Raw genomic sequence first — 24779 nt, 5'->3', positions numbered from 1 at the left:
ATATTTATTTTGAAAATGACCTTATCGATCACATTGCAGGGCTGGTAGTGTTCGAGTTCATTTAAAAGGAATTTTAGAAAAAACATATGAAAAATGAAGAAAGACCAGACAGAAACCAAAAAGAAACCGAAAAGCGACCAAACAGAAAACATAAAAATAAAACGTACTCTAATAGCAACCAGAAGATAAGAGTTTGATCCTTCATCGTAGAATCCAGCCAGATATTTCTCTTTTTTTTTTGTAATTTCTCGTAACATTACGACAGTATTTTTCATGATTTTCTCTAGGAATTTTTTGAGAACTCAGGTATTTTTCCAGAAATTCAGAGATTATTCCGAAGATTTCTCCAAATTCATTAAGTGATAATTTCCCGAATTCCTCCAAAACATTTCCTAAGGAATCCCTACAAGAATTTTGGTTCGGATATCTCAAGAATATAACCTGGATTTTCTAAGAATCCCCATAGAGATTCCATCAGGAAATTTTCCAAAGATTATTTTGGATGTTTTTCAAGAAAGTGCGAGGTCCTCTAGAATTTCATCCACTGATTCTTCCATCGTTTTTTTTAGTATATCCTCCAAGATTTCTGTTATGGACATCGTCAAAAAATCTTTGTATGATCTCCTAGAGTTATAAATGGAGAATTTAGTTGAAGGGTTAGTGGACAAATATCTGAAAAAACACTATTAAAAATACAAAAAAAAATGCTTTTTTGTAGTTTTTAAATATGTTTGCTCCTATTTTGGGTTAAAAAGGCTACAGAATACTATTGACAATTGTTGCTATTCTAGGACATGTTACCCGAGAGTCTGTTGTTGATCACAAGTACTTATCTGTAGAATCCCGACAATGTGGATTGGAATCAAACGTCAAGAAATTGTTTTAGGAGTTTATTTCTAGCTTATGAGGGGTGCCATAAAGGTTGACTCTAGAATAACAATTCCATAACAGTTTCTCCTTGGGCCACGGTTTGCCACAAACAATTAACTGTGCACCCCAGAAAAAATAGCAAGCAATCTTTTGTTAATTATCGAAGATGTTTATTTCTGGTTTACAAGGTGTACCTGAAAAGCTATGCTTGGCATAAGAACTTGATTTCTGCTTCATGAGGGGCTTTCAGAGGAGTTGGCCCATTTTGAAAAAGGTTCCCCATTGATCTCACCACAGATTTCAATACAAGTTTGCTGAAGAATTTCACCATTCAGATTTTTTGTTCCAAAAATCTTACCAGAAATCAGGATATGATTGTTTTGATGCGAATTCATACCTGTACATCAGATTATTTGCGAAACTTGTTCATTAGAAGAGCTGGCGCCCATATCGTCACATGGTCGGATGTATTCTTAGGTAATGCAGACAACATGTCTATCTTGAAGTTTACTGTATAGTAAATTCTTACAGAGATTATTCCTGAGAATGTTCAAAATATTCTTCTAGTCACTATTCCAAGAATAATTTTTCAAGAAATTCTCCTATCATTTTACAAAAAATCGTTTTTGATACTACTAGTAGGTCCTGTATTGATACTTGCAGGAATACTTTGAAAAGTTAGGAAGATTTCTTTAAAACTATCTAAAGAATCACTTCCTCCAGCCATTCTTTTATTTTATAGAGATGAATGGTTGCTCTGACATTCAGTCAGGGCTTCATTCGTCTTGATCATTCATGGATTGCGTAAAAATTTCTGCAGGAATTTCTCGAAGAACACTTCCACATTTTTCTATGTTGATTCCGTTAGCAAGAAAAAAAATAGGAATTCTTCCAAAAATAACATTTTAAATGTCTGCAGGATTTTCCAATGAATTTCTTCTAAAACGTTTGAACGTTCTAGGAAAAAATATATAGATGAAGCATCTTTATAAATATCAAACCTCAAAAGGAATACTAGTTTTTGGTAATTTTTGTAATTCTGTATATTGCAATTTAAGAGATAACTTTCCATTCTACGGTTGAACAGAAAGCTACCGCAGCTGATTTCCACAAAGCATCATCGATCGTCTGCGATGATACGTGGAAACCACGCTGATGACTGTTGTTTTCGGATGGCTTTCATTGCTTTGGACTCTACTAGCATACCGTTTTGTCTCAAATTCCGAACAGACTCATATTCCGAACAATCGGTTTTTGTATGGCGATATGGTTGAAATGTTTCGCAGAAATATGTCACCAAATAACAAGGAAATGGCAGTCGATTGCAATTCAATTTTAACGTCTTCAATATAATTTATACCGCGGGAGGAGTGATGATTCTCTATTTTGAGATCAGTAGAATAAGCTCAGATAAATTTATTTGCGAAATTATTCATTAGAATACGATTTATTCGTGCTGTTCGGAATTTGAATCAAGGTGTTCGGAATATGAGACTGAATGAACACAGTGTTCGGCATTTAAATCAAAATGTTGTTCCATACTTTCACGTGAAACCAATACTAAAACTAATTAAATCAACATTATTATTGGTACACCCAATAGCTAACAGTTAGACTTTGCGAAGAAATTAAAATTTACACAAATATCAGCCAATTTATGCCAATCACAAGCATTAGAAGTCACTGTTGGCCTTAAGTGTTCGGAATATGAATCAAAACGGTACTTTGCTTAGATGGTTTCGTTCAATGATACAATGATTCTCAAGCCTGCGATAGAACTTTGACAGCTGCGGTAGAACTTGGCGGCTACCGCAGAGCGGAAAATTTTCAAAATAACCGCAATAAATAATAAATTTGCCACTTTGTGAATATTTAGATTTAGATTGCATATATATTTTAGAACATTGTAGGTTATTCTGCCATCAGCTTGGTTTTATCACGGATTTATTGCCCCTGGGGAAGTGGCCATTTGACGACCTAGATTAAACACTAGCATGTGACCCATTAAGTTTCATGAATTTTTAGCGCAAATTATTTGGTGATCAAAGCAATCACGTCTGTTCATACTTGGAAAAAAACCGACGATGTCACGGATTCGATGCCCACAGGGAAGAGGCCTATTTAAGTAGAAGCATGGTAACTTCTCTTCCAGAAACTTGAGAGCTTTTCTTCTAGAAGCTTGGGAGCTACTCTTTCTGAAGCTTGGAAGCTTTTCTAGTAGAAGCATGGCCACTTTCTTCCAGAAGCTTAGAAACTTCTATTCAGAAAATTGGAAGCTTATATTCCAGAAGCTTGAAAGCTGCTCTCTCAGAATTTCAGAAGCTTGTCTTTATAAAGCTTTCTCTTCCAGAAGCTTAGAAGCTTTTTCACCAGAAGCTTGAAAACACCTGTACCAGAAGCTTGGAACCTTGGAATCTCCGGAAGGTTTCTGACAAAATCCCAGGTATGAGATGAAGCAGCCTAGGGCAGAAAATCTTAATAATAACGAAAAATAATCGCAGTAGGGATTTTCTCAGGACCCAGGAGGGATTCTCTCGAAATCCCATGAGGGATTCTCTTCCGGCTGCTTGGAGCTTTTCATCCAGAAGCTTTCTGAAGCTTGGAACCTTTTTTGTAAAAGCATGTTAACTTCTCTTGCAAAAGCTTGCAAACTTTTCTACTAGAAGCTTGAAAGCTTCTCTTCCAGAAGCTTGGAACCTTCTATGCTAGAAGCTTCTCACAGAATCTCCGGAGGGTTTCTGTTAAAATCCCAGGTATGAGATGAACCAGCCTAGGGCTAAAATATTAATAATAAAGAAAAAAAAATCCCAAAAGGGAGTCTTTGAGAATCTCGGGAGGGATTTTGGCAGCGTCCCGGAAGGAATTCTCTTAGAATCCTAGGAGGGATTCTCTCGGAATACCAGGAGGGATTCTCTTCCAGAAGCTTGGAGAAGCCCTCATTCTCTTCCGGATGAAACTTTTTAAGTAGAAGCATGATAACTTCTCTTTCAGAAGCTTGGAAGCTTCTCTCTTTTCCAAAAGATTGGAAGTTTCTCTTTCAAAAACATGGAAGATTCTTCTCCAAACGTTTCTCTACAGAAGCTTGGAACCTTTTGTACCAGCTATTTGGAAGATTATATTTTAAAAAGCTTGGTATCTTTTCTGCAACTAGCTGTATCATTTCTTATTAAAATATTTCTTTTAAAAAGCTTGATGTCCACATGAATCACTGGTTTTTAGTTGAGAAAATGAAACACAAAAAAAATCTTTCAATTATGTTTTTTACGATGGACTAGAATCGTACATCGTACAGTCAAATTTCCCAACCCAAATCAATCAGTTTTCCAGACTAATGGCAACCTGTCTCACGCAATTCAGTCGCCGCAGTAACAGGACAAAAAATTCAGTTAAACCTGAAGCAAAAAACGTACACTCGGCTACCAGTTTGGAAAAATCTGTCCGCAAATCAAACGCCTCCACGCACGCGGTTGGTCTTCTTGGCCGCTAATAACATACCGGCACGCAATCAGCCATCGTTTTCCGTCTTCAGCTCCGACACGATTCCGGACGGCTTTTCCACGTACCATGGCAGAGATTATCCTGCGAAAATGTAATTATTCCGCATTAAATTTGTGTGCCTCATCTTCCGTACTAAGGCGATGTCGCCGTAGGCTATTGAAAAGAGTATACGGTTTCGGATTTAAAAAAGCCGCAAGTAAATAAAATTTCGGTTGTATACTCTTATCAATTTGTGTCACAGTGTGGAATATGTGAAATTAAATTATCATCTTGTAATTGGTCGGTGTTCAGACAGACCGGACTGGATGATATTTTGGCGTTCTAAAGATACCTTCAGAAATCCATCAGTTCTGATTTTACAATATTTTTACATTTTGAATGTTTGGGCTGGGTTTTTCTAGAACCTTTCAAAAGCGCTTGGTCCAGTTTGTCTAAACACCGACCAATTATGGTTCCTTTCAAATCAAAATAAAACATATTCAGGCTAGAATATCCAATCACTATTTTCATATTGTTTAGTCAAATTTGCAATGAAGAGAAAAAGCTTTAACCCATTTCCCACCCATTTCCAAAGCATCGCTTCTGTCTGGCTGGAAAATTTCCGAAAATTTTCCAGAATTTCAATCAATTTAGACAACCCAGCTCACTTTTCCTGATCAGATCAGTGCACACTTCGCTGAGAATGCCAATACCCCCCAATGATGGTTGGTAATGACATCGCCACCGATAGATAGTGCGAAATCAGAATTTCGAAATGCTTGGCAGCAGAAAATGTGTGCGTGCAAATGACGAGCGAGTTTGCGGTGGCACTGATTGGAATGGCTGTGAGTAATGGAGATGGCTGCTTGATTTCAGTTAGCGAGTGGTGTGAAATTGACGGTAATTTGAATGGTAATGATTCTACGATCGGATCAGGGTAATCGAGTGGGAGTAGTAATGATGATTTGCTCAATTGCAGGGTATGATAATCTGACACTTGGTGTGATACTTCAGAAATTATTGAATTGATATTATAACGATCCCAGGAGGGATTCTCTCCGAATCCAAGGAGGGATTCTGTCAAAATTCCAGGTATGAAGTGTACTAGCCTTAAGCTGAAAATTCTAAAGAAAAAAACTAGAAAAAATCACCCCAGGAGGGATTCTCTCAAAAATCGCGAAAAGAATATTTAGGAATCTCTGGAGGAATTCTCTCGAAATCTTTAGAAGAATTCTTTCGGAATCTTTAGGGATTCCTAAGAGGAGTCTCTCAAAATTCCTGGAGGGATTCTCTCGAAACCTCTGAAAGTGTTCTTTCGGAATCCTTGTAATGATTCTTTTGCAATTCTTAAAAAATTCTTTCTGAATTTCAGGAATAATGAAACAGTCTTCTGAATTGACTGTTCCACTAAGAAACCAAATTGCTCCTAAGCAATTATTCCCACCCTGGCAACGACGTAAAACAAAGCGCTCAGCGGTGCCTAAACGGTCGGCCACCGCCATCAGCTAATCTCAAACGGCGGACCGATTTATTTAGTTACTACGACTCCACTCGTACACGAAACGTTTCTCACTGTATCTCGATTCGGAGGGGCCCAAAGTGCCAATAGCACGCACAGGGGACTTGTTTACGATTCCAATTCCGAGATCGCTATCGAAGCTGGATTTCATTTTTTTTTTCTTTTTGCTTTCTGAAATTGAACCCCGGTGTGTTTGGTTATGGAACAGAAACGGTCACAGACACCAGTCTGAGGACAAAGGTGTTTTCCGGAACGAAAAAGATTCTCGAGATCAACGTAAGAACGTCTTCTCACCTTCACGGTAAGTTAGCAATGGAATCGCATACACGATGACGATGAACGTATTTGATTGGATTGGAAAACAGAAACAGTAATGATGATGAAATAACATTTTGAGAACAGCTGATTGAGGATACATGGAAGATAAATAGAAATTATCAGAAAAGTTGGCTTTAGAATATTGTTTCTTTCTAACAATATCAACAACTAGTTTCAAACTAAATTCCTTACACGCACAGAACAGAGAGAAACGAAATTGTGCCCAACTTAAAACGAAAACAAAGAGAAGCTTCCAAACTTCTGGAAGAGAAACTTCCAAGCTTCTGGAAAAACAAACTTCCAAGCATCTGGGAAATTAGCTTCCAAGCTTCTAGAAGAGAAGCTTCCTAGCTCTTGGAAGAGAAGCTTTCGAGCTTCTGGAAGAGAAGCTTTCGAGCTTCTGGAAGAGCAGTTTTCAAGCTTCTCGAAAACAAGCTTCCAATCTTCTGGAAGAAAAGCTTGGAAAGCTTCTGGAAGAGAAACTTCCAAGCTTCTGGAAGAGAAGTTTTCAAGCTTCTGGAAAACAAGCTACCAATCTTCTGGAAGCGACGCTTCCAAGCTTCTGACAGACATGCTTCCAAGCTTCTGGAAGAGAAGCTTCCAAGCTCCGGGGAGTGAAGTTTCCAAGCTTCTGAAAGAGAGGTTTCCAATCTTCTGGGAGTGAAGCTTCCAAGCTACTGAGGAAAAGCTGCCAAACTTCTGAAAGAGAAGCTTCCAAGCCTTTGAAAAAAAAAAAGCTTTCTGGAAGAGAAACTTTCAAGCTTATGGAAGAGAAGCTTCCAAGCTTCTGGAAGAGAAGCTTCAAACAACTGGAAGAGAAGCTACCAAGCTTCTGTAAGAGAAGCTTCCAAGCTTCTGAAGAGAAGCTTCCAAGCTTCTGAAGAGAAGCTTCCAAGCTTCTGAAAGATAACCCTCCAAGCTTCTTAAAGAGAACTTCGAAGCTTCTGGAAGAGAAGCTTCCGAGCTTCTGGAAGAGAAGCTTCCAAGCTTCTGGAAGAAAAGTTTCCAAGCTTCTGGAAGAGAAGTTTCCAAGCCTCTGCAAGAGAAGCATCCAAGCTTTTGTAAGAGAAACTTCCAAGCTTTTGGAAGAGAAGCTTCCAAGCTTTTGGAAGAGAAGCTTCCAAGCTTCTGGAAGAGAATCTGCCAAGCTTCTGGAAGAGAAGCTGCCAAGCTTCTGGAAAAGAAGCTTCCAAGCTTCTGAAAGAGAAGCTTCCAAGCTTCTGGAAAAGAAGCTTCCAAGCTTCTGGAAAAGAAGATTCCAAGCTTCCGGAAGAGAAGGTTCCTAGCTTCTGGAAAAGAAGCTTCCATGCTTCTGGAAAAGAAGCTTCCATGCTTCTGGAAAAGAAGCTTCCAAGGTTCTGGAAAAGAAGCTTCCAAGGTTCTGGAAAAGAAGCTTCCAAGCTTATGGAAGAGAAGCTTCCAAGCTCCTGGAAGAGAAGCTTTCAAGTTTCTGGAAGAGAAGCTTCTAAGCTTCTGGAAGAGAAGCTTCTAAGCTTCTGGAAGAGTAGCTTCCAAGCTTCTGGAAAAGAAGCTTCCAAGCTTCTGGAAGAAAAGCTTCCAAGCTTCTGGAAAAGGACCTTCCATGCTTCTGGAAAAGAAGCTTCCAAGGTTCTGGAAAAGAAGCTTCCAAGCTTCTGGAAAAGAAGCTTCCAAGGTTCTGGAAAAGAAGCTTCCAAGCTTCTGAAAGAAAAGCTTCTACGCTTCTGGAAGAAAAGCTTCCAGGCTTCTGGAAGAGAAGCTGTCAAGCTTCTGGAAGAGAAGCTTCCAAGCTTCTGGAAGAGAAGCTTTCAAGATTCTGGAAGAGAAGCTTTCAAGCTCCTGGAAGAGAAGCTTTCAAGCTTCTGGAAGAAAAGCTTCTAAGCTTCTAGAAGAGAAGCTTCTAAGCTTCTGGAAGAGAAACATCCAAGCTTCTGGAAGAGAAGCTTCCAAGATTCTGGAAGCGAAGCTTCCAAGCTTCTAGAAGAGAAGCTTCCAGTAAGCTTCTGGAAGAGATGCTTCCAAGCTTCTGGAAGAGAAGCTTCCAGGCTTCTGGAAGAGAAGCTTCCAAGCTTCTGGAGATTCAGAGATTCAGATTCAGAGATTCAGATTCAGAGATTCAGATTCAGAGATTCAGATTCAGAGATTCAGATTCAGAGATTCAGATTCAGATTCAGAGATTCAGATTCAGAGATTCAGATTCAGAGATTCAGATTCAGAGATTCAGATTCAGAGATTCAGATTCAGAGATTCAGATTCAGAGATTCAGATTCAGAGATTCAGATTCAGAGATTCAGATTCAGAGATTCAGATTCAGAGATTCAGATTCAGAGATTCAGATTCAGAGATTCAGATTCAGAGATTCAGATTCAGAGATTCAGATTCAGAAATTCAGATTCAGAGATTCAGATTCAGAGATTCAGATTCAGAGATTCAGATTCAGAGATTCAGATTCAGAGATTCAGATTCAGAGATTCAGATTCAGAGATTCAGATTCAGAGATTCAGATTCAGAGATTCAGATTCAGAGATTCAGATTCAGAGATTCAGATTCAGAGATTCAGATTCAGATATTCAGATTCGGAGATTCAGATTCAGAGATTCAGATTCAGAGATTCAGATTCAGATTCAGAGATTCAGATTCAGAGATTCAGATTCAGAGATTCAGATTCAGAGATTCAGATTCAGAGATTCAGATTCAGATTCAGAGATTCAGATTCAGAGATTCAGATTCAGAGATTCAGATTCAGAGATTCAGATTCAGAAATTCAGATTCAGAGATTCAGATTCAGAGATTCAGATTCAGAGATTCAGATTCAGAGATTCAGATTCAGAGATTCAGATTCAGAGATTCAGATTCAGATATTCAGATTCGGAGATTCAGATTCAGAGATTCAGATTCAGAGATTCAGATTCAGATTCAGAGATTCAGATTCAGAGATTCAGATTCAGAGATTCAGATTCAGAGATTCAGATTCAGAGATTCAGATTCAGAGATTCAGATTCAGATATTCAGATTCAGAGATTCAGATTCAGAAATTCAGATTCAGAGATTCAGATTCAGAGATTCAGATTCAGAGATTCAGATTCAGAGATTCAGATTCAGAGATTCATATTCAAAGATTCAGATTCAGAGATGCAGATTCAGAGATTCATATTCACAGTTTCAGACTCAGAGATTCAGATTCTCTTATCAAAGAGCTCTTTATTTTTGTTACATTTGTAAGATTAATTATTCCAGGTCCATCCACTATTGCTTTATATTCTTTAACGAAAACTCCCTGTAAACAATAACAGCACACCGTAAAACTTGAAATCCCATCAGAACTTCACTAAGAGGTCTTTTTCACCTTAATCACACCTGGCCATCATCTCAAGCTCGAAGAATGCCGTCAAAACTTTCCGCCCTGCAGCCATTTTCTCCGCGAGGAACTTTGCCTTCTGCGGTCCGGAAATAGGTGCCACGTTCCGGAGTCCATTCATCATTATCTATGTTCGCGAGCAGTTTTTTTTTCCTCCTCTGTTGGCACAGTGAGTTAGAAACGTCAAAAGATAGTCTAAAAGCTTTTCTAAAAGTCTTTTTACTCGACGTTGGAAGTGGATGAAGACGGATGAACTTATCGATATAAAACCAGAAGATTTGCATTACGAAATCATCCTTTTTTCAACGAAACATTCATCCGTTTTCATTTTGAGTGAATCCTTTCTTCTACAAGAATTTACTAATTTGACGTTTGAGTAATGCCTCGTTCACTCGTTTTCATGATCACGTGAATAGGTTATGAGAAGTAGTTCACCTAGAATGAAGGATCGTTGAGAGACAAAGTAGATTTTACATGAAAATTACCAAGTATTGGAATAACAAGTACATTCTTGTTTATCTACTACTCTTAGCCTATGGACCGATGCACGAGTTCACTTCACACAGTTTTACGTTTGGGTGGAGCCAAATTCATTCGTTTCCATGGCCAAGTAAATAACACGGCACCTCTCAAACGTCTACGAGTGAACCCGTGCATTGATCAATGGATGATCAGATGAATAGATGGCCTAGAGAAATAATGACCAAGAGATTTGGAAGACAAGGCTAGTTGAATATCCAAAACAATGGACACATGATCAAGCAATCAAATGAACAGATGAACAAGTTATCCTAAACTTTAGACTTATATGGAAGAGGGACCATGCTTTGTGAAGCTAATTGCGCTTTTCCTTGATCATTTTTCAATCAAATTCATCTCGATTCCGACCACTGTCAACCGCCTTATTCACAATCTGCATCTTGAGTCTCCTGTCCCCTAGTTTGACGTCAACCGGAACAGTGTCTCACCCCTGAGACAGCATCGACTAGTATGATTTTGCAAGAATTTTCCACATTCTTCGTCGTGCATTTTCCGCTGATTCTTCGCACAGAGCGTGGCGACCAACGAAGGATGCAGGGGACTCAGAAAGCATTCCACCATCTCTCGGCGTCCAACGAATTGCGGCGGTAATTTATTGGTTAATTAAATAAAAACCCGGGATCTGACATGAGCCATAACTCTTGTGCTGCTCTGGTTGGTCCGCCCGAGGAGGTCTGTGCACTACGAGTGAACGTAATATTCATTCCTCCGTCGACAAGCCGGAGATCCGTGTTGATGCATAAAAGATCCAGCCGAAGGGAAATTAAAACCAAAAATAGAACCAACTCGACGGATGCTCGAGTTTTGGTGCTGGGAAGTGGGTTGAGACATGCAGTTTTATCGAAATTTCAAGTTGTTCAACGAGTAGAGATGGATAGTGACGTTAAACATGATAGTATTTTTCACTTTGAACCCTTTAAAAGATTACTTTGCACTTTACACTTTTTTTCAGCGGCTGACATATAAGATAGCTTAGTATAACCCTTCCAGTGCAGCCTAAACTGTTTCACTGCCAAGTATGAAGATTCATTGAAAATGTCACAATGGCCAAAGATCGAATCAAAACATCGAACAGATGGCGTAGGGAATGAATGAACAAATTGATGAGTTCACTAGCATTATGTTTGAATGGCTTGTCAACACGTATACATAGATCTGAGGAAGTGAATGAATTTATCATTACTAAAAAGTAGATTTTTATTACAAAATCTACTTTTCCTTAACGATAAGTTCATCCGCCTTAATTAAACGAGAATCTCTACCTGTAGCCTATGATCACGTAGATAACACATACCACTTAAACGTCAATCGGGTGAATTAGTGAATTAGTCCATAGATAATCAGATGAACAGTTTGTAATGACCTATGGACCTATGTACGGGTTCACTAATTTGACGCTTGAGCGGTGCCGAATTCACTCGTTGCCAAGGTCACGTAAATAACACGGCACCGCTTAAACGTCAAATAGTGAACTCATGCATTGGTCCATAGACCGATGCACGAGTTCAGTAATTTGACGTTTGATCGGTGCCGAAATCACTCGTTTCCATGGTGACGTTAATAACACGGCACTGCTCAAATGTCAAATAGTAAACTCGTGCATCGATCCATTGTTCCTCTGTTAAACTGAATTCACTCTGTCCAAGTGGACCAAGTGAACTCAATTCACCGAGGGATAGTCAATTGTGACGGCCGAGGAAATTAATACTCAAATGAACACTTGGCAAAATAGCAAACGTCCAAATGAACACAATGTTAGTTGAAGTCCAATGGAATAAACCGATGATCAACAATCAAATGAACAGATGAACAAATTAACCAAACATTTAAACTTTAATGGACATGAGAAGAAGTTTCATAAGCAAAATTCGATCATGAAAGTGAATGAGCTTTTTGTTGAAAATGAAGTAGATTATGCCTTTGAAATCTAATGTATTCTTTACGACAAGTTCATCCATTTTTATTCTAAGGTGAACCTCTTCGCTTGACCTACTGAACCGTGACGTTTAATATCACTAGAGAACATGATAACTTTACTTTTCCTTCCCTCCGTGTGATAATGGCAAAAATAAACACAAGAAGAAAAATCGACCCAGCCGTTAGCGAAAGTAGCTCGAAAAGCATCGAAAACGGACTGCTAAAAGCTGTTAAAAGTCAAATAAAAAGCCAAACCACTTTTACGCGTTGGTCTCCACGGCACGAATGCTCCTGAGTCTGGAGTCCAGACGGCTGGAAGACTGGTGAGGAGAAGTGAGGTTAGGTGAGGAAGATTTGTTTAAAGCGTTTTCCACTGCTTGCCTGCAGCCAGATGCGACTCCAGTGGAAAACGGCTCCAAGGAACAGCACACGGATGAAGTGGACGTGTAGAATTTTGCCTTACGGTGGCGGGAGTTGTTTGCACTAAACTTTTGATGGGCAAATTGAGTAGGTACTTCTGGCTCCAGAGGGACTGCAGGTATAATTCATTACAGTTGAACTAATAAACGAAACGGGTGCAAGTCGACCTAAGGGTTTTTTTAAGGATTCTGAAAGAATTCTTCTCAGGATTCTGGGAGAATCCTGCTCAGGATTCTGGGAGAATCCTGCTCAGGATTCTGGGAGAATCTTGCTCAGGATTCTGGGAGAATCCTGCTCAGGATTCTGGGAGAATCCTGCTCAGGATTCTGAGAGAATCCTGCTCAGGATTCTGAGAGAATCCTGCTCAGGATTCTGAGAGAATCCTGCTCAGGATTCTGAGAGAATCCTGCTCAGGATTCTGAGAGAATCCTGCTCAGGATACTGAGAGAATCCTCTTCAGGATTCTGAGAGAATTCTTATAAAGATTTTGAGAGAATCTTTTTCAGGATTTTGAGAAAATTCTTCTTAGGATTCTGAGAGATTCCTTCACAGGATTCTGAGAGAATTGCTCTCAGGATTCTGAGAGAATTCGTCTCAGGATTCTGAAAGAATTCTTCTCAGGATTCTGAGAAGAAGAGAGAATCCTGCTCAGGATTCTAAGAGAATCCCTCTCAGGATTCTGAGAGAATCCTTCTCAGGATTCTGAGAGAATCCTTCTCAGGATTCTGAGAGAATCCTTCTCAGGATTCTGAGAGAATCCTTCTCAGGATTCTGAGAGAATCCTTCTCAGGATTCTGAGAGAATCCTTCTCAGGATTCTGAGAGAATCCTTCTCAGGATTCTGAGAGAATCCTTCTCAGGATTCTGAGAGAATCCTTCTCAGGATTCTGAGAGAATCCTTCTCAGGATTCTGAGAGAATCCTTCTCAGGATTCTGAGAGAATCCTTCTCAGGATTCTGAGAGAATCCTTCTCAGGATTCTGAGAGAATCCTTCTCAGGATTCTGAGAGAATCCTTCTCAGGATTCTGAGAGAATCCTTCTCAGGATTCTGAGAGAATCCTTCTCAGGATTCTGAGAGAATCCTTCTCAGGATTCTGAGAGAATCCCTCTCAGGATTCTGAGAGAATCCTTCTCAGGATTCTGAGAGAATCCTTCTCAGGATTCTGAGAGAATCCTTCTCAGGATTCTGAGAGAATCCTTCTCAGGATTCTGAGAGAATCCTTCTCAGGATTCTGAGAGAATCCTTCTCAGGATTCTGAGAGAATCCTTCTCAGGATTCTGAGAGAATCCTTCTCAGGATTCTGAGAGAATCATTCTCAGCATTCTGAGAGAATCCTTCTCAGGATTCTGAGAGAATCCGTCTCAGGATTCTAAGAGAATCTTTCTCAGGATTCTGAAAGAATTCGTCTCAGGATTCTAAGAGAATCCGTCTCAGGTTACTGAGAGAATTTTTCTCAGGAGAATAGGAGAATCCTGCTCAAGATTTTGGGAGAATCTTTGTCAAGATTTCGAAAGAATCCTTCTCAGAATTCTAGGGCAATCCTTTACAGAGTTCTGAGGCAATCCTTCTCAGAATTCTGGGGCAATCCTTCTCAGGATTCTGGGAGAATCCATCTCAGGATTCTGAGAGAATCCTTCTCAGGATTCTGAGAAAATCCTGCTCAGGGTTCTGAGAGAATCCTGCTCAGGGTTCTGAGAGAATCCTGCTCAGGATTCTGAGTGAATCCTACTCAGGATTCTGAGAGAATCCAGCTCAGGATTCTGAGAGAATCCTGCTCAGGATACTGAGAGAATCCTGCTCAGGATTCTGAGAGAATCCTCTTCAGGATTCTGAGAGAATCCTTCTCAGGATTCTGAGAGAATCCTTCTCAGGATTCTGAGAGAATCCTTCTCAGGATTCTTAGAGTATCCTACTCAGGATTCTGAGAGAATCCTTCTCTGGATTCTGAGAGAATAGTTCTCAGGATTCTGAGAGAATTCTTCTCAAGATTCTGAGAGAATCCTTCTCAGGATTCTGAGAGAATCCTTCCCAGGATTCTGAGAGATTCCTTGCCAGGATTCTGAGAGAATCCTTCCCTGAATTCTGAGAGAATCCTTCCCAGGATTCTGAGAGAATCCTTCTCAGGATGGCCATAGAGAGAATCCCTCTCAAGATTCTGAGAGAATTCCTCTCAGGATTCTGAGAGTATCCTACTCAGGATTCTGAGAGAATCCTTCTCAGGATTCTGAGAGAATCCTTCTCAGGATTCTGAGAGAATCCTTCTCAGGATTCTGAGAGAATTCCTCTCAGGATTCTGAGAGTATCCTACTCAAGAATTCTGAGAGAATCCTTCTCTGGATTCTGAGAGGATCTTTCTCAGGATTCTGAGAAAATTCTTCCCAGGATTCTGAGAGAATCCTTCCCAGGATTCTGAGAGTATCCTTCCCAGGATTCTGAGAGAATCCTTCCCAAGATTCTGAAAGAGAGAATCCTTCCCAGGATTCCGAGAGAATCCCTCTCAGGATTCTGAGAGAATTCCTCTCCGGATTCTGAGAGAATCTTTCTCCGGATTCTGAGAAAATCCCTCTCAGGATTCTGAGAGAATCCCTCTCAGGATTCTAAGAGAATCCCTCTCTGGATTCTGAGAGAATCCCTCTCCGGATTTTGACAGAATTCCTCTCAGGATTCTGAGAGAATCCCTCTCAGGATTCTGAGAGAATCCCTTTAAGGATTCTGAGAGAATCCCTTTAAGGATTCTGAGAGAATCCCACTCCGGATTCTGAGAGAATCCCTCTCCGGATTCTGAGAGAATCCCTCTCAGGATTCTGAGAGAATCCCTCTCAGGATTCTGAAAGAATCCCTCTCAGGATTCTGAGAAAATCTCTCTCCGGATTCTGAGGTTCCTCAGACAATCCTTCTTAGGACTCTGACAGAATTTTTCTTCGAATTTTGAGACAAGATTCTGAGAGAATTCCTCTCAGGATTCTGAGAGTATCCTACTCACGATTCTGAAAGAATCCTTCTCAGGATTCTGAGAGAATCCCTCTCAGGATTCTGAGAGAAACCCTCTCAGGATTCTGAGAGAATCCCTCTCAGGATTCTGAGAGAATCCCTCTCAGGATTCTGAGAGAATCCCTCTCAGGATTCTGAGAGAATCCCTCTCAGGATTCTGAGAGAATCCCTCTCAGGATTCTGAGAGAATCCCTCTCAGGATTCTGAGAGAATCCCTCTCAGGATTCTGAGAGAATCCCTCTCTGGATTCTGAGAGAATCCCTCTCTGGATTCTGAGAGAATCCCTCTCTGGATTCTGAGAGAATCCCTCTCCGGATTCTGAGATAATCCCTCTCCGGATTCTAACAGAATTCCTCTCAGGATTCTGTGAGAATCCTCCTCAGGTTCTGAGAGAATCCCTCTCAGGATTCTGAGAGAATATCTTTTAGGATTCTTAGAGATTCTGAGAGAATCCTTCTCAGGATTCTCAGAGAACCCTTCACAGAATTCTTAGAAAATACGTATGATGTTCTTTGATATCATCATAAATTCCCACTATTCATAACTGTATCATTATGATATTTTCCTTCCAATGAAAACGGTCAGTAATGGCTTGCCTTCCAGTCTTGTGAACCTACAATCCATAAAGCGGACATTTTCCTCATTCAATTCGACGCCCCTTCCATCGTCTGTACCCAATTTTCGCAGGAAATAATAGACCACCACTGACTGGCGGACCAGAGCCAAACTCCGAAGTTGTTTATCATTATTACATTATTATTACTATCACTCTCTGTGCAGAGCTGAGCGTCTGTTACCGGAACACCGTGAGGATGCGCGAAAATCCGCCCGTCATCGTCGTCATCTCCCTTCCGTTACAGCCGTTGTTCCGGGAATTTACTATGCTTCTCCGATTGTTATCACATAATTATAATCCACTTTGGAGGAGGGAGCTTTTTATCTCGTTTTCCTTTTCTTTACGGTGAAAAATGTTAGATTGCCAAAACGACCTATAAGAATAACAGCGTCAAAATTTCAGTTGTAATTTAAGTTTTGGAGTTCAAATTTTTTGAATGAAATTTACATTCTGCTACTGAATGTGCTAAAAGCCTTGTTTAAATCTAATTATATATAATCAACATGGAATTTTCATTCTCATTTCACTGGCCCTCTTGGCGAAAAATCAATCATCTGGTTGATTAAGAATACTAAAAATGAATTTAATAATCTCAGAATAAGCTAGTTCAGCTATAAAAAATGAAAAAAGAAGAGATCGGATTTCAAAGCTTTGAGGAACTATGAAAAAAACATCAAGAGAATAGCTTACGAAAGGTGGACGAGATATTATCAAAGATATATAAAAGCGACAGAATCTAGATCAAAGAACTTTTAAGTGAACGATAATCAGAAAAATAGAAAAACATTTGAAATAAAAAGTAATTTAACTTTAATGTTTTTAAACTTAGAATCTTCATTTCTCATATCGAGTGCAAAAAATTTCCACGAAATGTGCCACATTCCGACAGCATTAACGCTTCAATCAACAACATTCGCCGTACGTCTTCGGTGATGAAATTTCAGACGATTGAGTAAACTTTTGCAGCAGAGAACGGATGGGATTCCCAATTGTTCACACTGCACTTGCTGGCGATGATGAAATTCTCAGGAGGATATGGTTGCACCGCCGAAGGAAGAACTCAGTACTGCTGCAAGGATCGATTGGATTGGATGGATGGATGTATGGAATGACGGTAGTTAGTGTAGGTATGTCAAAACATTTGCTCATCACTCGATTGCGGTGATGAAGTAGCTGCAAGCAGTGATGTGTGCAGTTTTCAGACAAAAAGGGTTTTTTAGCATTTTACAGGGCAAGGTTTCTACATGGCGACCGTGACCAACTCCAGTTGCAATTTATAAGATGATCCTTCTCTGAATACTGAGATAATCCTCCTCAGGATTCTGAGAGAATCCTTCTCAGGACTGTGATAATTCCAAGGATTCTGAGAGAATCCTACTCAAGATTCTAAGAGAATCTTTCTCAGGATTTCGAGAGAATTCTTGTCTTAAAGAACCTTTCTCGGAATTGTGAGACGATTCGGAGAAAATCCTTTTCAGAATTCTGAGAGAATCCTCCTCAGCATTCTTAGAGATACCTGCTCAGGATTCTGAGAGAATCCCTCTCAAGATTCTGAGAGAATCCTTCTCATGATTCTGAAATAATTCTTCTCAGGATTCTGAGAGAATCCTTCTCAGGTTTCTGAGATAATTGATTCTCAGGATTCAGAAAGAATCCTTATCGTCTCGATTTAAAGACAATCCTTCTCAGGATTCTTAGAGAATTCGTCTAAGGGTTCTGAGATAATCCTTTTCAAGTTCCGATACAATCCTTCCCAAATTCTGAAAAAAATCGTTCTGAGGATTCTGAGAAAATCCTTCTCAGGAATGTTATTGAGAGAATCCTTCTGTGGATTCTGAGTGAAACCTGCTCAGGATTCTGAGAGAATCCTTCTTAAGATTTCCTGAGAGAATCCTTCTCATGATACTGAAATAATTCTGTTCAGAATTCGGAGTAAAACCTGCTCAGGATGTGAGAAAATCCTTGTCAAAAGAGATTTCCTCCTGGGATTCGGAGATCATCCCTCCAAGGATTTGGAGAGAATTCCTCCTGGGACTCAGAGAGAATCCCTCCTGGAACCAAATAGAATCCATTCTAGATATCAGAGAAAATCCCTCCTGAGATTCGAAAAGAATCACTCCTAGGGATTCGGAGATCATCCCTCCAAGGATTTGGAGAGAATTCCTCCTGGGATTCAGAGAGAATCCCTTCTGCAATTTCGGGAGAATCCCTCCTGGTATTCTGAGACTATCTCTCCTGAGATTCTGAGAGATTTTCTCTCGAAATTCAGAGAGAATTCTTCCTGGGGTTCATAGAGAGATTCTGAATGAATTCTTTTTGTTATTCTTGACGAATTTATTTTAAAATTCTGAGCGAATCCTCTTTTGAGTTTCGTACGAATTCGTTTTGTTGTTCTTTTGATTTAAGACGAACCTTTGTCAGTATCCTGTACGACTTTCTTACGAGATTCTAAACAAATCCTTTTTGGGGTTTTGAACAAACTTCTGTTAAACTTTGAGCAAAACCCTGTTAATATGTTGAACAAATCTATGTTAGGATCACTAATCCCTTGCAATATTCTTAACCATCTCTCCATTAAGATCCTCATATGGATAATATTTCGAATAAAATGCTTTTTAAATGCTGAACGATTTATTAAGGATTTTAAACAAATTTCTCTAAACATAACATGGCGACCATTATATGAAGGGCTTGAAATTCCAACACAAATTTCTAAAGTGTTAACCATACCTTGTTAGAAAATTCCATGACACATCAAACTAATGTTGTAATAAACCCAACCACTATTTATTCAAATTATTAGCTCAATAAGTCATCCCTCGATACGCCTCTACAATCTTCCATCCTTTCCGCTGACTGAATAGTGCTACAAATTGCACTCAATCGAGTATCCTGGAGGCACCACCACTGCTTGGCTCTCCACCAGTGCACAAACTAACCGTAAGAGCAATGCACACTGGTAGTTGTGCAACCTATGGCCTTTTTTTTTTTTTGCTTTCTCTTATTTCCACCACCGACCAATAGCTTGCAGAGTAGAAGAGCAGTTCCTTCCGTGGCCGGTTCCTTCTAGCCTCGCTATTGAGCGTTTCAATTGAGTTGAGAGGCTACTTCTTCTATTTTATCGGTGAAGACCCGGGCAATACATACGTCCCACCTGTGTATTGCACCAGTAGTGATTGATTCATTGTTGAGTTTCTATGGGACTATGGATGGCGGAAATTGTACCGTATGGTTTTTCGTAACAATAGGATACGCGCGTAACAAAATAACTGCCGATGCACGTTGGACTATTGAAATACTATCCACTATGACATCCAGTGGTTATGCGGAGGCGTCTTTGACGTTTATTCGCAGCTGTTCAGGTAAAAGCTAGTTTGGTCGAACTTGAACGAAGTTTTGCAGTCGGGTTTGCTCTGAATATGCTCTAATAGAATTGATGAAAATTAATCAATTATAACATAACATGGCGACCGTTACAACTGTCATAATTTACATCTAGAATCCACTATCTATTTAACCACTGATGTCCAATTTCTACATGACATGGCGATCGTGACAAAAACAACTTTTTATCTAATCGGACGCTCGTCCATTTATTTCATTCTCTTCATTTCTTAAAACAAAATTTGAACCACTGATTTACAACAAAATTTGTGAGACTTCAAACTAGATCTTAAAGCATTGATAACAATTAATCAATTTCAACATAACATGGCGACCGTGACACGAATAGTTTTTGAACCATTGACGCCCTACTATCCTCGTACCAAAGGGCCACTCGTTCATTTCTCTTATTGTCTTATTACTTCAAGTTGAAATATTAGCTTTCAAATTGCAACTGACATTTGGGACGATTCATAACTACTTTCGAATTCTGCCTAGTCAGCACCGTCCTACAAGTCAGTCAGTCAATTCAGTTACTCTTCGGGCAGGTACAGCTTTCGTCTTTCGCTCTGAAGTATGGTTTCCACTCGTCTTCGTCATCATTTCTGATTCCTTCCGAAGGATAATTGAAGTGGTTGCCCTTTTGCTTCTTTGAAGCCATGGGTCTTTCGATTGGCAGCAAATAATGAGCGCACAGAAAAAAATAAAAATGAGGAAGAGTTGGAGCGGCGTTTGCTGAGTTGACTTTGTGGGGTAGTGGATTGGGACAGGGCACTTTGAGAGAGGAATTTCTGCAACAAAGTGACTGGGATACGTGCTCAAAGACGGTTTCGCGATGTCATTCTATTCTTGGGGTTCTTGAAATTAATTTATGGGGATGAAGTGCAGGTCTAATTAGATTGCCAGGATGGATGAGGTCATCGAAAGAGTAGTTGACATTTCAATTGACTTTAAAGTAAAGGATGTTCAATTTAATCATTTGATAGTTATCAAACCTATAAGTGATGTAATCCAACAAGGATGCAGAATAGGACTTGAACGTTCATGAAGGATATTTGGTTCAAATAGGGCCATTAAATTTAGGTTAAATTGATTTCTTCCTAATATTCTATAACTATTTCCCCAAGGATTCTGGGAGGACCTCTCCGACGATTCTGGAAGAATCTCTCCGAGGATTAAAGAAAAATCTATCCGAGGATTCTGGAAGAATCTCTCTGAGGGTTCTGGAAGAATCTCCCCGAGGATTCTGGAAGAATCACTCCGATGATCCTGGAAGAATCACTTCGAGGATTCTGGAAGAATCTCTCCCATATCTCCGAGGATTCTGAAAGAATCTCTCCGAGGATTCTGAAAGAACCATTTTAAGGGTTCTGGAAAAATCTTTCCGAGGATTTTGGAAGAATCTCCCCGAGGATCCTGTAAAAATATCTCTGAGGATTCTGAAAGAATCTCTTCGAAGATTCTGGAAGAATCTCACCGAAAATTCTGGTAGAATCTCCGAGAATTCTGGAAGAATCTCTTCGAAGATTTTGGAAGAATCTCTCTGAGGATTCTGGAAGTTTATTTCTTAGGAAGATTCTGGAAGAATCGCTCTGAGGATTCTGAAAAAAATCTTTTCGAGGATTCCGGAAGAGTCTCCGAGAATCATGGAAAAATCTCTCCGAGGGTTCTGGAAGAATCTCTCCGAGGGTTCTGGAGGAATCTCTCCGAGGATTCTGGAAGAATTGCTCCGAGGATTCTGGAAGTATCTCTACGAGGGTTTTAGAAAAATCTTTACGAGGATTCTGGAAGAATCTCTCCGAAGATTCTGGAAGAATCAGTCCGAGGTTTTTAAAAGAATCACTCCGAGGATTCTGGAAGAATCTCTCCCGGGATTCTCGATGAATCTCTCCGAGGATTCTGAAAGAATCTCTCCGAGGATTCTGGAAGTATCTCTCCGAGGGTTCTAGAAGAATCTTTACAAAGATTCTAGAAGAATCTCTCCGAGAATCATGGAAAATCTCTCCGAGGATTCTAGACGAATCTCTCCGAAGATTCTGGAAGAATCACTCCGAGGATTTTAAAAGAATCACTCCGAGGATTCTGGAAGAATCTCTCCGGGGATTTTCGAAAAATCTCTCCGAGGATTCTAAAAGAGTCTCTCCCAGGATTCTGGAAGAATTGCTCCGTAGATTCTGGAAGTATCTCTCCGAGGGTTCTAGAAAAATCTTTACAAAGATTCTGGAAGAATCTTTCTGAGGACTCTGGAGGAATCTTCGGAGAGATTCTTCCTGAATCCAAAGAGATATTCTCCCATAATTCTTAAAGAAATCTTCCCTAGGATTCTGAGAGAATCTCTCCGAGGATTTTGGGAAAATCTCTTCAAGGATTCTGGGAAAAAATCTCCAAAGATTCTTGGAGAATCCCTCCGAAGATTCTGAGAGAATATCTCTGAGGATTCTGGAAGAATCTCTCCGAGGTTTCTGAAACAATCTCTCTGGAGGATTTGGGAGGAATCTCTCAGAGGATTCTGAAAATTCTAAGGGATTCTGTAAGAAGCCGTTCAAGAGTTCTGAATGAGTCCCTTTAATGATTCTTAACGAATCTTTTTGGGGATTCTTAAGGAATCTCTACGAGGTTGCTGGAGTTTGCATATAAATACTTTTGATTTTCAATTTCAATATTTAGTTGAAACAGACGGAAGGTATTATAACTTCAATTTTCCCACTTTTTCAACTGAGTTTCAAAATTGAAATATGTTTGTCAAACTGCTGAGCCTTTTTCTAGATTCACGTCCAGCAACCAATTTCGACCGACGTTATCGCTTAATTCCACATCAAAAATTACGTTTACCACCCAGTTTCCGGTTGGTCCAGGCAGAGAGGAACATTCATTGGAATTCGAAATCCGATTTATTCGAATAGGACTGGTAAATTAAATTACATCTATTCTATGGTAGAAATTCTATCACACAGACATGTAGGCCGTTAAGGTAAACGTAATTCAACGAAGCGCCCATTCTATGGCTAGAAATATCAATTCCAATCATTGCTTGAACTTTGACTACACAGGTAGGTTTGATTATTGCTTTCATTCGGTTTCGATTCCCCATCGATTTCTCCGTATATACCTACCTGACCTCCACCTATCGTATAATTTGGCTGTGAAAAGATTCACCCATTGATAGTCGACGACCTGTGAGTAGATTACGGACAGCGATGAAAGCTTTTACCCTGCCGCAAAGGGCCATTTGTTCTCGTAAAATTAAAACCAACAAATGAAAAGCTTCCACCCAATTAGGGTGACCAACATAAAAAAGTACGGAAAATTATGTGTCTAGAAGTCCTTTACATGAATTACCTCGATTGATGTCGAGGAGTCGAGTAAAAGTTTGGGCACCCTATCTTCGTAAACGATTCCGTTTTCAGTGCGGGCAGCATGTGAATAGTAACGTGAATTTTCCGCATCGGAACCAACTTCATCAACGGCTTCGTACGCCACAGCCAGCGTTTCCTATTTTAGGAATTCATTTCGCTCCTATGGCAGAGCACATAAATAAATACATTGCGAAAATGTAATGGCAAATGGTTTTTGCGACTAAGAGAGAATAAAAATGATCAAACGAATATAAAGAATGCTCCGAGACGAATGAGAAGCTCGTTGAGAAATGGTTTAGAGAGATTCTTCCAGAGCCAGCGAAAAGATTCCAGATTTCCAGAATCATCGGAAAAATTCTTCCATAGCCAGCGAAAATATTCTTCCAGAATCCTCGGAGAGATGATCTCAAAATAATCGGATAAATTCTTCTAGAATCCTCTGAAAGATTCTTTTGGAATCCTAGGAGAAATTCTCTTAGAATCCTTGGAGATATTCTGCAAGAATCCTCGGAGATGTTCTTATGAAATCATCGGAGAGATTCTTCCAAAGCCAGCAAAACGATACTACAAGAATCCTCAGAGAGATTCCTCCAGATTCCTCGGAGGAATTCTTCCAGATTCCTAGAAAAAAATAATCAAAAGCCAGCGAAAAGATTCTTCCAGAATCCTCGGAGATATTCTTCCTTGGAGAGATTCTTCCAGAATCCTCGGAGAGATTGTCGCAGGATCCTCGGAGAGATTCTTCCAGAGTTCTAGGAAAGATTAGCCAAGAATCCTCGGAGAGATTTTTACAGAATCCTCGGAAAGGTATTTTCAGAATCCTCGTATAGATTCTTCCAGAATCCTCGGAGATATTCTCCCAGAATCCTCAGAGGGATTCTTCTGGAATCCTAGGAAATATTCTTCCAGAACTCTTGGAGAGTTTCCAAAATCTTCGATGATATTCTTCTAGAATCATCGGAGAGATTCTTCCAAAGTCAGCGAAAAGATTCCAGGATTACAGATATCCAGAATCATCGAAGAAATTCTTCCATAGCCAGCAAAAAGATTATTCCACAATCCTCGGAGAGATTCCTCCAGAATCCTGGGAGGAATTCTTCCAGAATCCTAGGAAAAAATCTTCAAAAGCCAGCGAAAAGATTCTTCCAGAATCCTCGGAGATATTCTTCCTTGGAGAGATTCTTCCAGAATCCTCGGAGAGATTGTCGCAGGATCCTCGGAGAGATTCTTCCAGAGTTCTAGGAAAGGTTAGCCAAGAATCCTCGGAGAGATTTTTATACAATCCTCGGAAAGGTATTTTCAGAATCCTCGGATTGATTCTTCCAGAATCCTCTGAGATATTCTCCCAGAATCCTCAGATGGATTCTTCTGGAATCCTAGGAAATATTCTTCCAGAACTCTTGGAGAGATTCCAAAATCTTCGATGATATTCTTCTAGAATCATCGGAGAGATTCTTCCAAAGCCAGCGAAAAGATTCCAGAGTGCCAGATATCCAGAATCATCGGAGAAATTCTTCCATAGCCAGCGAAAAGATTATTCCAGAATCCTCGGGAAGAATCTTCCGGAATCCTTGCAATTCTTCCCAGAATCCTCAGATAGATTGTCGCAGGATCCTCGGAGTGATTCTGCCAGAATTCTAAGAGAGATAAGCCAAGAATCCTCGTGGAGATTCTTTCAAAATTCTCTAGGAGATTCTTCCAGAGTCCTCGGAGAGATTTTCGCAGAATCCTCGGAAAAATTCTTTTAAAACCCTCGGAGAAATTCTTCCAGACTTCTCGGAGAGGTTCCTCTAGAATTCACAGAGATATGTTTTCAGAATTCTCGGAGAGATTCTTCCTCAATCCCCGAAGAGAATTTTTCATGATCTTCGAAGAGATTTTTCCAGAACCCTCAGAAAGTTTACGATTGTGTAGACTTCATGTGCCCACTTGTTTATAATCACGCAAAAATCGTGTGTCAAAATGAGGAATGAAATGCCCATTTGATAAGTGAATCAATAAGTAACTTTTATTTGCATATTTTTAAAATGTTGT

At 39.8% G+C, this 24779-nt stretch overlaps 1 protein-coding gene across 3 annotated transcripts in view; it reads left to right on the top strand.

Moving 5' to 3' along the window:
- Positions 1-24779, top strand: part of LOC5576566 — a 680673-nt gene that overhangs the window by 487610 nt on the left and 168284 nt on the right. The window lies entirely within an intron of this gene.

Source organism: Aedes aegypti, chromosome 1, assembly GCF_002204515.2.
Source record: "Aedes aegypti strain LVP_AGWG chromosome 1, AaegL5.0 Primary Assembly, whole genome shotgun sequence".
In the NCBI taxonomy this organism is placed as follows: domain Eukaryota; kingdom Metazoa; phylum Arthropoda; class Insecta; order Diptera; family Culicidae; genus Aedes; species Aedes aegypti.
This window is presented reverse-complemented; position numbering and strand designations above follow the sequence as displayed.